The following is an 8,838-nucleotide window of genomic DNA, read 5'->3' as shown; positions in this document are numbered from 1 at the left end:
GCTGCAATTCAAACTGGTGCTCTTGTGTCCTGATGCCTGTATCACTAAGCTGTTGGGGAAGCACCATGGCCACATAGGTGGGCTGGCAGGGGAAACATCATGTATCTGGGTCCAAGAAGGCAGTTTTCCTGAAGTGTTCCTGGGAATAACTGTTCTTCTGGCGTGGTTTACTACCCGCTGAGGTGTTGAGGCTTAAAGCCCACTTAATGGAAATGGGAGGCTCCTCCCTAGCTTGCTCCTGTGGCCATATGGCGGAGGGCAGGCGAAACTCGGGGGCATCTGAACCCCAAGACTTCGGGCTTGGGCCTGCATGTAGGATGCCTGCCAAAAGACTTTGGAAATATCTGAAGCCCCTGGCAGGGGTGGAGGATGTTTGTCAGTTTTAGGGCTACTTATGGTTTCGGACTGACTCATGATTTGGACTTGATTTGGCTGATTTGGCTTGGAACATGAAAATTTCTTTAAAAAAAAAAGTTCATTGCTCTGAGGTGGGGTCTCTGTTGCTCCTGCCCTCAGTCTATGAGGCTATGTTGTTTTTTTGCTTTTACTATTTATTCATCCCATTATTAATCTACTAAATAAAGCCAATAGACATACATGACTTCACAGGCCTAGCTGAGGCTGGTATGGCAAACATCATAAACACTTCTGGGCAAATCCTGTTTCATTTTTATGTACCTAAGTACTACTTATGTGTCTAAATGTTGCTGTGTAAGTGCCATTTTTGTCACTTATGCAGATTTGAGATTCTCTTTCTGTCTGCATAGCTACATTTGCCCATCTGAGGAAGTTCAGACAGCTCCATTGCCACATATGCTCTGCCCCTGTAGACACTTAACTTCATGCAAGTCCTCAGAAATGTGCTTGGAAAAATGTCACAATTAGTGACTGCTTGACACTAGAATAGGAGCCCTCCCACCTTTTATCCCTATATAACCTAATAACCAGGGCAGTGGCCCAGGGAGCAGGAGACCCCCCCCAGGCTCTAGGTTCCCCACTAGAGAGGGTTTTGAATAGGTCTGTGCAAAGCGGCTAGTATTCACTTCAGATTCAGCCGATTCAGGGGACAGTGATTTGATTCGTTGATCTGAATCACAGTCCCGAATCAATTTGGCCAGATCTCTGAATCAGCCAGGCCCATCACCCCCAGCCTGGCAATGGCAGCGCAGGGCAGTGGGGGTGGGGGGCAGCAGGGATAACCCCTCTTGCCTGGCAGCACCTGGTGATCACCGGGGCCTTTTTATAAAAGGCCGGGAGCTGGTGCAGGTGGGGCAGCCATGGGAGGGCTGGGGGAGCGGTCAGGGATCGCGGGGGCAGGCAGGGGCTGGGGGCTGGCAGGGGTCCCCCCATGGTCCCCTCCACCAGCTCCTCTTGTCCACCCCTAGTACTTACCAGTTTGGAGTCAGCTGCAGATCCCTGCTGCAGCCAGCGGGGACTGCCTGAATCATCAAAGCTCTCCGAATCTTTTCCGAAGATTTGTAGAGCTTCTAAGTGATTCAGACCTTTTAACTGGTCCCCTAATTCAATTTGGATTTGGAGATGCGGCCACCGAATCGCCTTCAAATCGAATCAGCACTTGAAGCTTTGCACAGACCTAGTTTTGAACCTGCATCTTCTGCTTTGTTCAGTAAGATGCATGCTGTCCTGTAAGGGCAGTAGCCCTATTCCTTCTCCCCAGTGAGACAGAAGCTGTCTTATAACTGTTTATCTATTGCAGCTAGTGATGATTAAACCCCATTGAGGTCAGGAACTGGTGCTAGAGCTCAGGGCCTGTACGGTTTTAAAAGAGTGGCTATTACTTAGCCAGCAGGGCACTGACCATTAGGCATTGAGGCTAAAAGGTGGGAGAGCTGTCTTCCTGTGGTATCAGTTGCTAGTTGTGGATTTAACTCCAACCACACTTGTGGGGACTCGTGTGCCCCTACAGGGTAATACTCTTCCATCATAAGAGCATATACAGTAGCCATCGTGGAATCTTCTGAGCATGCTTACAAGGGGAAGCATAACTTTGTAGGTGGAAACAGACTCTAATATCTGTAAATGCCAAAAATATTCAGAGAAATAGCACTTAGGCACATAAAACTGAAGCAAGATTTGACTCTGATGGTAGCATTTCAGAAGTGCTTGGCATTGACTGAATTCTTTTTATCCCAGAATCAATGGTATCCCTCTCCTTGACTTCAGGGAGAAAGGTTAGATCAATGCTGCATGCCTCCAGGGATTCCACCCTTCACTCATTTTCTCTTTGTTTACACACAGGCTCAAACATTTAAGTGAACCCTCCACCCCGTCCTCCCTGAATGCCAGGGCTTGGTATAAAATGGAATCTAGTTCAGACCCAGAACAGGTTGAAGCAATAAAACCAGAAGGCAAAACTGCTTCAGCCTCAGATTAACCTTTAGCTTTGTTAAAAAAACAAACTACTTATTCTTTTCCTATTTCCTTGTTGAATGCAAAGCTGCCTTTCATCCTGTTTATTCAACTAGCGCTGCCAGCAATTGTCTGTTGTAGGCAAAGCATAAGTGATGCTGATCAACTGATACTCTAGAGTTTGGAAATGGTCAGGGCCAAGTTCATCCCAGATGAGCTCCACTGACTATGATGATTCTGGCACCCATTGTATGAAGTTGCTGTGTGTGCCAAAGCATTGGCAACATATAAAGTGGCTAGGGACTTTGCACATGCTACAAATCAATTAGGGATTGATCCGGTTCCTATTAAAGTCAATGAATGAGACTTTCTGTTGATTTTAGTGAGAACTGATATGAGCCATGAAATTAAAATTCTGCAGACAGGCTAAAGAGTTTTATGGCAGAGGGGAGGACTGTTATCAGCCCTCTTGGCTGACCAGCTGAGAAGTGAAGGCTTTGTACACAGCTTTGCTGCAACCACACATACACACACACACACAAATGTACACATACACACATACATATACACAGCATATATTGAATATTGTAGACAGGTAAATGGAGCCAGTTGCTCATAAACCTACTTTTATCCCCTATTCTAGTCATAATGATCTTAGACTAAGAGTTAGTTAGGATTTTAACTTTACTGATTCTGAGAGACTTGGAGCCAGATCCTCAAAGGTAGCTGGACGTTGCAACACTGTGAAACAATGCCAGACTTCTAGGTCAGCTGTTCCCAAAGTCTGACACTTGTTTGTGTACATGCCCTCCAGCTGTCTTTTGAGAAGAGTGCTTCTGGCTTAGATGTGCTCTGAGCATGGCTATACAACTGTATGGTACTGGGAGACAGACTGCCAAATTCCAAACCCTATTTCAGTGTGAGTAAGGGCTTTGAGAAGTGTGTTACTGTGGGGCAGCATCAGCACTTAGTCAGCTTTGTGCATGCCCATTCAAAGAAATTTGGCACAGAGGCTTTTAGCTGGGATATGAAGCATGGGCTTTGGGGGTATTAGTGGCAAATAAATTGGGCAGGCCTGCACCTGGTCCTTCAGCACCATACCAACTCAGCAACACTGCGGCCAGTTCAGAATGGTGTGCATACACAGCACTATAACCTGTTTAAGGGGGCTGTTGCCTGGCACGGTAAATTTGTTTCATGGCTGTGCCCTTCGGAGCCCAAAGAGGCCGGTGTTTAAGTGCTTTGGAAGGTATGGAGTGTTTATTCAGCTCTAAGCACACTATCATTATTTACATGAAAATGCATCTAGTTATGCATATTGTCATCATACTAGAATTGGTCAGAAAATGTGCTGCCTGCTTGGCAAATAGCCATGAAAATGAATCTTTTTAATAGAAAATTTAAAGAGGAACTTTCAGCTTTTAATTGAAAAACTGAAAACAGTTCCGCTTTTGGCAACTTTCAGTCAGTAACTGTAAGATCTGGCAGAGAAACTCCTTTGGAATTATTCAAAGAGCCTAAGTCTAGAGCTAGACTTCTTAAGTGCCAACCTAACTCCCCCAGATGCCTATAGCTCTGCTTCTGCATATGCCTTGAAGTACTTGAGCCTTCACAGTGCTGGGACGCTTATCTCATGCCTAGCCTCTATCAATATGGCCATACCAGGCAGGTGTTGCCCTGGCCTATCTTGCCTAAAGATGTGTTGTATTAGATCAAGCTCTCCCTAGCCCAGGGGAAGGGTACAGCGGTAGTGCTGACCCTTCCCACCTTGTTTAATAGCTCAATGTTCAAAGTCTTCATTTAGGATATGGGACATGTGGTTTCAGTTCTTTCTTCTGCCTGAGGAATTTAAAATACCCATTTTGCCTCTTCCAGGGAAGTGCCCTAACCACGGGGTAGTAGGCTATTGTAAGGTGGGAGGCAGGGTGCGGTGGGGAGAGGGAAGCTCCCAACCTCCTTGCTCTACAGTGTGTGGAATAGTGAGAGATTCTTTGGGCCATTGAGAGGCAGGTGCAAGGGTGAGCCCGACTCTGACTCTGGTTGGGGCCACCCACCTGGGAGGGGGGAGAATTGCGCACCAGTCCCTGTCTGATGACTATTTCATTATACTACAGCAGTATAGTGCTTAAACCATAGTGTTACTGTATAAAAGAAGGTTGTACCACTCCAGCTTTGTACTGAATGTAAAGAGAACCTTGTTCACTTCTTGGAGGGTTGAAGCACCTACCTCCAGGAGAGAAGTTCATGGCTGTGAATACTGAGTGCACTTTCCTGACAGCTCCTTACTCTGTACACTGGTTGTTCTGGATCCCTCTCCTGGGGATTCTGTGATGGTGAGCAGGTCTGATTTAAAGATTTCAGGATAGGGTCTGTTTGGGCTTGTGGACCAAATATGTTTCTTCTTAAAACAGCCAGCAGTGCTGCCAACAGTGTTGTTGTTTAAATGATGTCAGAGTTAAAACCTCAAGCAGCTCAAACATACTACCATCACATCATATCATATGTTTTTAAGATCTCCTGATATTGCCTAGAATCATGTGGAGTTCTCTTTCAACATCTGAGACTTTGTAATAGTATTCTTCAGGACCTGGTGGACTCTATCCAAGGAATTCACAGAATCCTCATCCCAAAGGAACTGGAGTGAAGGAGATTCTGGGCGTATGAGCAAATCCAGAATCCTGATATCTCTTCAGGATTTGTGCTCCATAGTCAAATTCCTTCAACTTGAAAACAACGCCAAAGAAACTTGATTGCTCCAGTCTTTCCTCATTCTGTAGCTAGAGATCTGGAGAGCCTTGGTACACTCTTCTCTCCTTTCTCAGTTTCTCCCTTCTCAAACCTCTGTAACCATGCTCCATGTGTGACCTTACCAGCTCCTTGTGTTCTTTTCTGATAGTCTGCACTTCTGTCTCCTGCCATGCACTAAGATGGGGTTGTAGCATCTTTTGCACTGCCGTTCTCAGGCCTTTCTTCTCCTTGGAGTTTTGCAGCTTGTCATAATTTTGAATATATCTTTGGGATCAGCTGTCCCACTGAACTCTGTATTATGTGCACACTTGGGCACTTCCCTGCATACTCCTTTTATCACTTCCTTGATATATAGCATATGCAAAATAGGACCCAAGGCTGATACTGGAGCGCATAATGTGTCACTTCCTCATCTGTAGCCATTTCTGTTATCAGGCTAGCATATTTTTTAACAAACCTATTATGTCACTGTCATGGTTGCCTGTGCAGACTTTATACAAACTTTAGTTTTGCAGACAATACTCAGGTGAAACTCTTCTTGTGCTCACATCTGTATGCTATTTCCCTCAGCATCTCCTCTCAATTTCATGCCCTCAAAGATTTTAATCAAGCTTGTCAATCCTGCCCTGCCCTTCATAAATAAATGCTAACTCCAGCTATTCTAAGACCCATAGAAGTTGTTCCTTGTTGTCTTTCTGATCCTGTCAGGCCAGTGTTTTGGTTCTGTCTACTTTTTTAATTAAGCTACAATCTTTCATCTCTGTGCCAAATGCTTTCTTTGCATGATGTACAGTGCAAAATAATTGCTACTGTTTTTGGATGTTCCAAGATTATCTTGGAAAACATCTTGAGCCCATTAATGGTTCCATGTGACAATTTATGTCCCTGGAAAAATTATTAATATCTTCATTCCATGGGAGTTTCCAAGAAAAATTGAGAGTCTGTGTGCAGAGCTTGGGCTGGGAGGCAGGACCTCCTCCCCCAAAGCTCTGACCCAGGTAGTGCCATTGATTCTCTATGTGGCCTTCAGTGAGTTTCTACCCTTTCTGCCTCAGTTCCATGTGACAAAAAGGGAGTCCTTGTCCTCACAACTTACTAAATTTTATCTCATATAACGTGTCCCTGAATATAATACATACCTTGTTTTTGAAAGGAAAACTAAGGGTCATTACAGAGTTATGGCTCCATAAAGCAGGGACAGAATCTAATCTTCAGCTGACACCCTCCCTTTCCTGCTTAACTAAAGACTAAAAAGACTAAAAGATTAAAAACTGCTTAACTAAGAACCCTAGCTGCTGCTGAAGACTGGTCTCCAGGGATGGATCTATGGCTTTGAAAAGAGTTAAAGTGTTCCCAGGGCTTCCAAATAGGAACAAAGAGACCAGGAGCGTGTAATAGACAGCAGAATTGCCCAAAGACTGGTTAGCATGATTAATGGAACATCAGGACAATTAAAAAGGAGAGATGGTTGTTAATGACTGTGGAGTGAAGAACAGTGATCCATTAAGTCAACTGACTCTCTCAGCTGCTTGAAGAGTAATGCAACAGCTGCTGCACAATGGAGCAGGAATCAAAGCAGGGTGTTTATACCCCAGGCAGAAAATCAGCTTCCCTGCTTTATATATAAAACCCAAGGTGGGAAGGGGGTTGATTTTGAGGGGAAAGGAGCATTGGTGCTAGTTGTAGGCAATAAAATACAATAGTTTATGTTTGCAGAGTGCTTCAAAAGCATGAGGCAGATTGCCTCCCCCCTTCATCAGCTACTTTGAGCACCTGGCAAGGCAAAGGTGCTGCAAACTGGCTGGATCTGGCCAACACAGCAATATCCCTGCTGTGGGGGAGTCCTTACCTGTAAGAACCAGCAGAACTAGCTCCTCTGGACATGTAAGGGAAGTGTCAGTGCTGAGGAGAGGAGCAATGTCTAAATGGTGGGCAGTTCCCAAGGACTTACTCTAAACTACAACAGCTGTTAAGAACAAGCAGACAGAGATGATCCCTTACATTAATTCAACTTCAGTTCCCCTAACTGGTGGAGGCTACTTTATGTTAAATAGCTAAAATAAGAGGAGATGGAGTAATCTGTCTGTTTTCTAAGCTGCCATTTCCTTATACAGGGTATGAATCCAAGGGGATAATACAAACCTTAAAAAATTACTAGAAATCTACATAGTGGGAAAGAAATGGATCAGGTATCTGATTTCCTTCCTCTCAAACCTGTTGCTAATTGCAACATATCTTCTACTCTCTAGTCTTATGTAAGTCATGTAATGTCTCTCTGTCTCAGTTTTCCCATAGGTATAATAGGAACCATGATCTTTACTCCTCTTTACAAGTGCTTTAAGATCAATGGGTGGAACATGTCATATGGGAGCTGAAGTTCAGCAGTTGAAGGAGAGAGCTAGAGATGACATTTGTCAAGTGATATACTTTTTTAAAATCAGTATATTTTCAGTTTGCAGTTCTTTGTGGATATGCCTGAGGTGAACCTCAGCTCCATCATATACTATATCTTTGGCCAACACTAATATCTCCATTCTGACAGATGGCAGGGAGAAGAAGTATTGAAGTTCCTTTTTTCATGAATAAATAAATCATTCGAGTTTAATCAAATGAAAGCAGTCATGTAAATTATCATGAGGCAACAGCACTGACCAATAACACGTTTTATCTAGCCAAGCTAAGGCCGTGGCTTTTACTGTAGATGGCAGTTTTCCAAGGAGTTACTATGGTCTAAATAAACTTCATGCACAATATCCTTGTTGGCAGCCTTACCAACCAATTACAAGAGACCAATTACATCTCATATAATCTAATCTCTACAAAATTTTACAGGCTCTTAATTATATGTAACCGTTGTATTGTCAGCCTCTGTCATGAATCTCCAGAATCTTTCCCCGCTGCGCAGTCAGACTTGTAGAATAAACATTTCCTGGTTCTTCTTTAGATCTGATTTCTACAAATAGGAGTGATGCTCCAGTCCTACACTGAATAGCAAGAAGAGATTGAATAGGTAGTGCTAAAAGGAATGGGAGTGGCTTTTATGTTTTGGGGAAGTAAAATAACTGGGATTTAGGACTGAGTTCAATTCAAGTTTTGTGAGCCCAGCCATCTTCCACATTTTCCTAGTTTGGTTTATGGCATATTGTCATGGATGCAGTTATCACATTATCTCTGTACACTGTAGAATTTAATACTATTTCAGTTCTCCCTTCCTCCGTGCCAAAAAGTCCAGTAAAATGGGATAGGAGTTACCACCAGGGGAAAAACTGTCCTGGAGCTAGTTACTTCACAGCAAGCTGTAATGGAGAGAGGAGCTCCCAAGGAAGAAGGGCTCATAGAATCATAGAAGTAGGGTCGGAGGGGACCTTGTAGATCTTCAAGTCCGACCCCCTGCCTGGGCAGGAGAAAAACTGGGCTCAAATGACTCCAGCCAGGTAGGCATCAACCCTCTTCTTAAAGACCCCCAGGGTAGGAGCCAGCACCACTTCCCTTGGAAGTTGGTTCCAGACCCTAGCCGCCCTGACTGTGAAGTAGTTCTTACGGATGTCTAATCTAAACCTACTCTCCAACAACTCGTGGCTGTTATTCCTTGTTATGCCAGGGGGCGCTAGGGGAAACAAGGTCTCTCCCAAACCCTTCTGGTTCCCCCCTAGTGAGTTTATAGACAATCACCAGGTCCCCACTCAGCCTTCTCTTGTGAAGGCTGAACAGGTTCAGGTC

The 8,838-nt window shown here is 44.3% G+C and overlaps 1 protein-coding gene across 3 annotated transcripts in view; it reads left to right on the top strand.

The window, feature by feature from the left end:
• TLR5 (toll like receptor 5) overlaps nt 1-8,838 on the top strand; it is a 71,957-nt gene that overhangs the window by 6,505 nt on the left and 56,614 nt on the right. Inside the window, exon 3 of one of the 3 annotated variants that reach the window (XR_002097088.1) lies at nt 2,260-2,907. The exons of the other annotated variants lie outside the window; for them this stretch is intronic. The gene's annotated coding sequence lies outside the window, so the exon portion shown is untranslated. Of the gene's footprint in view, nt 1-2,259; nt 2,908-8,838 lie in introns of those variants that run through there. 3 annotated transcript variants of the gene reach the window in all.

The sequence above is a fragment of the Gavialis gangeticus genome, unplaced genomic scaffold, assembly GCF_001723915.1.
Source record: "Gavialis gangeticus isolate Ggan-Ray unplaced genomic scaffold, GavGan_comp1, whole genome shotgun sequence".
NCBI lineage: Eukaryota > Metazoa > Chordata > Crocodylia > Gavialidae > Gavialis > Gavialis gangeticus.
This window is presented reverse-complemented; position numbering and strand designations above follow the sequence as displayed.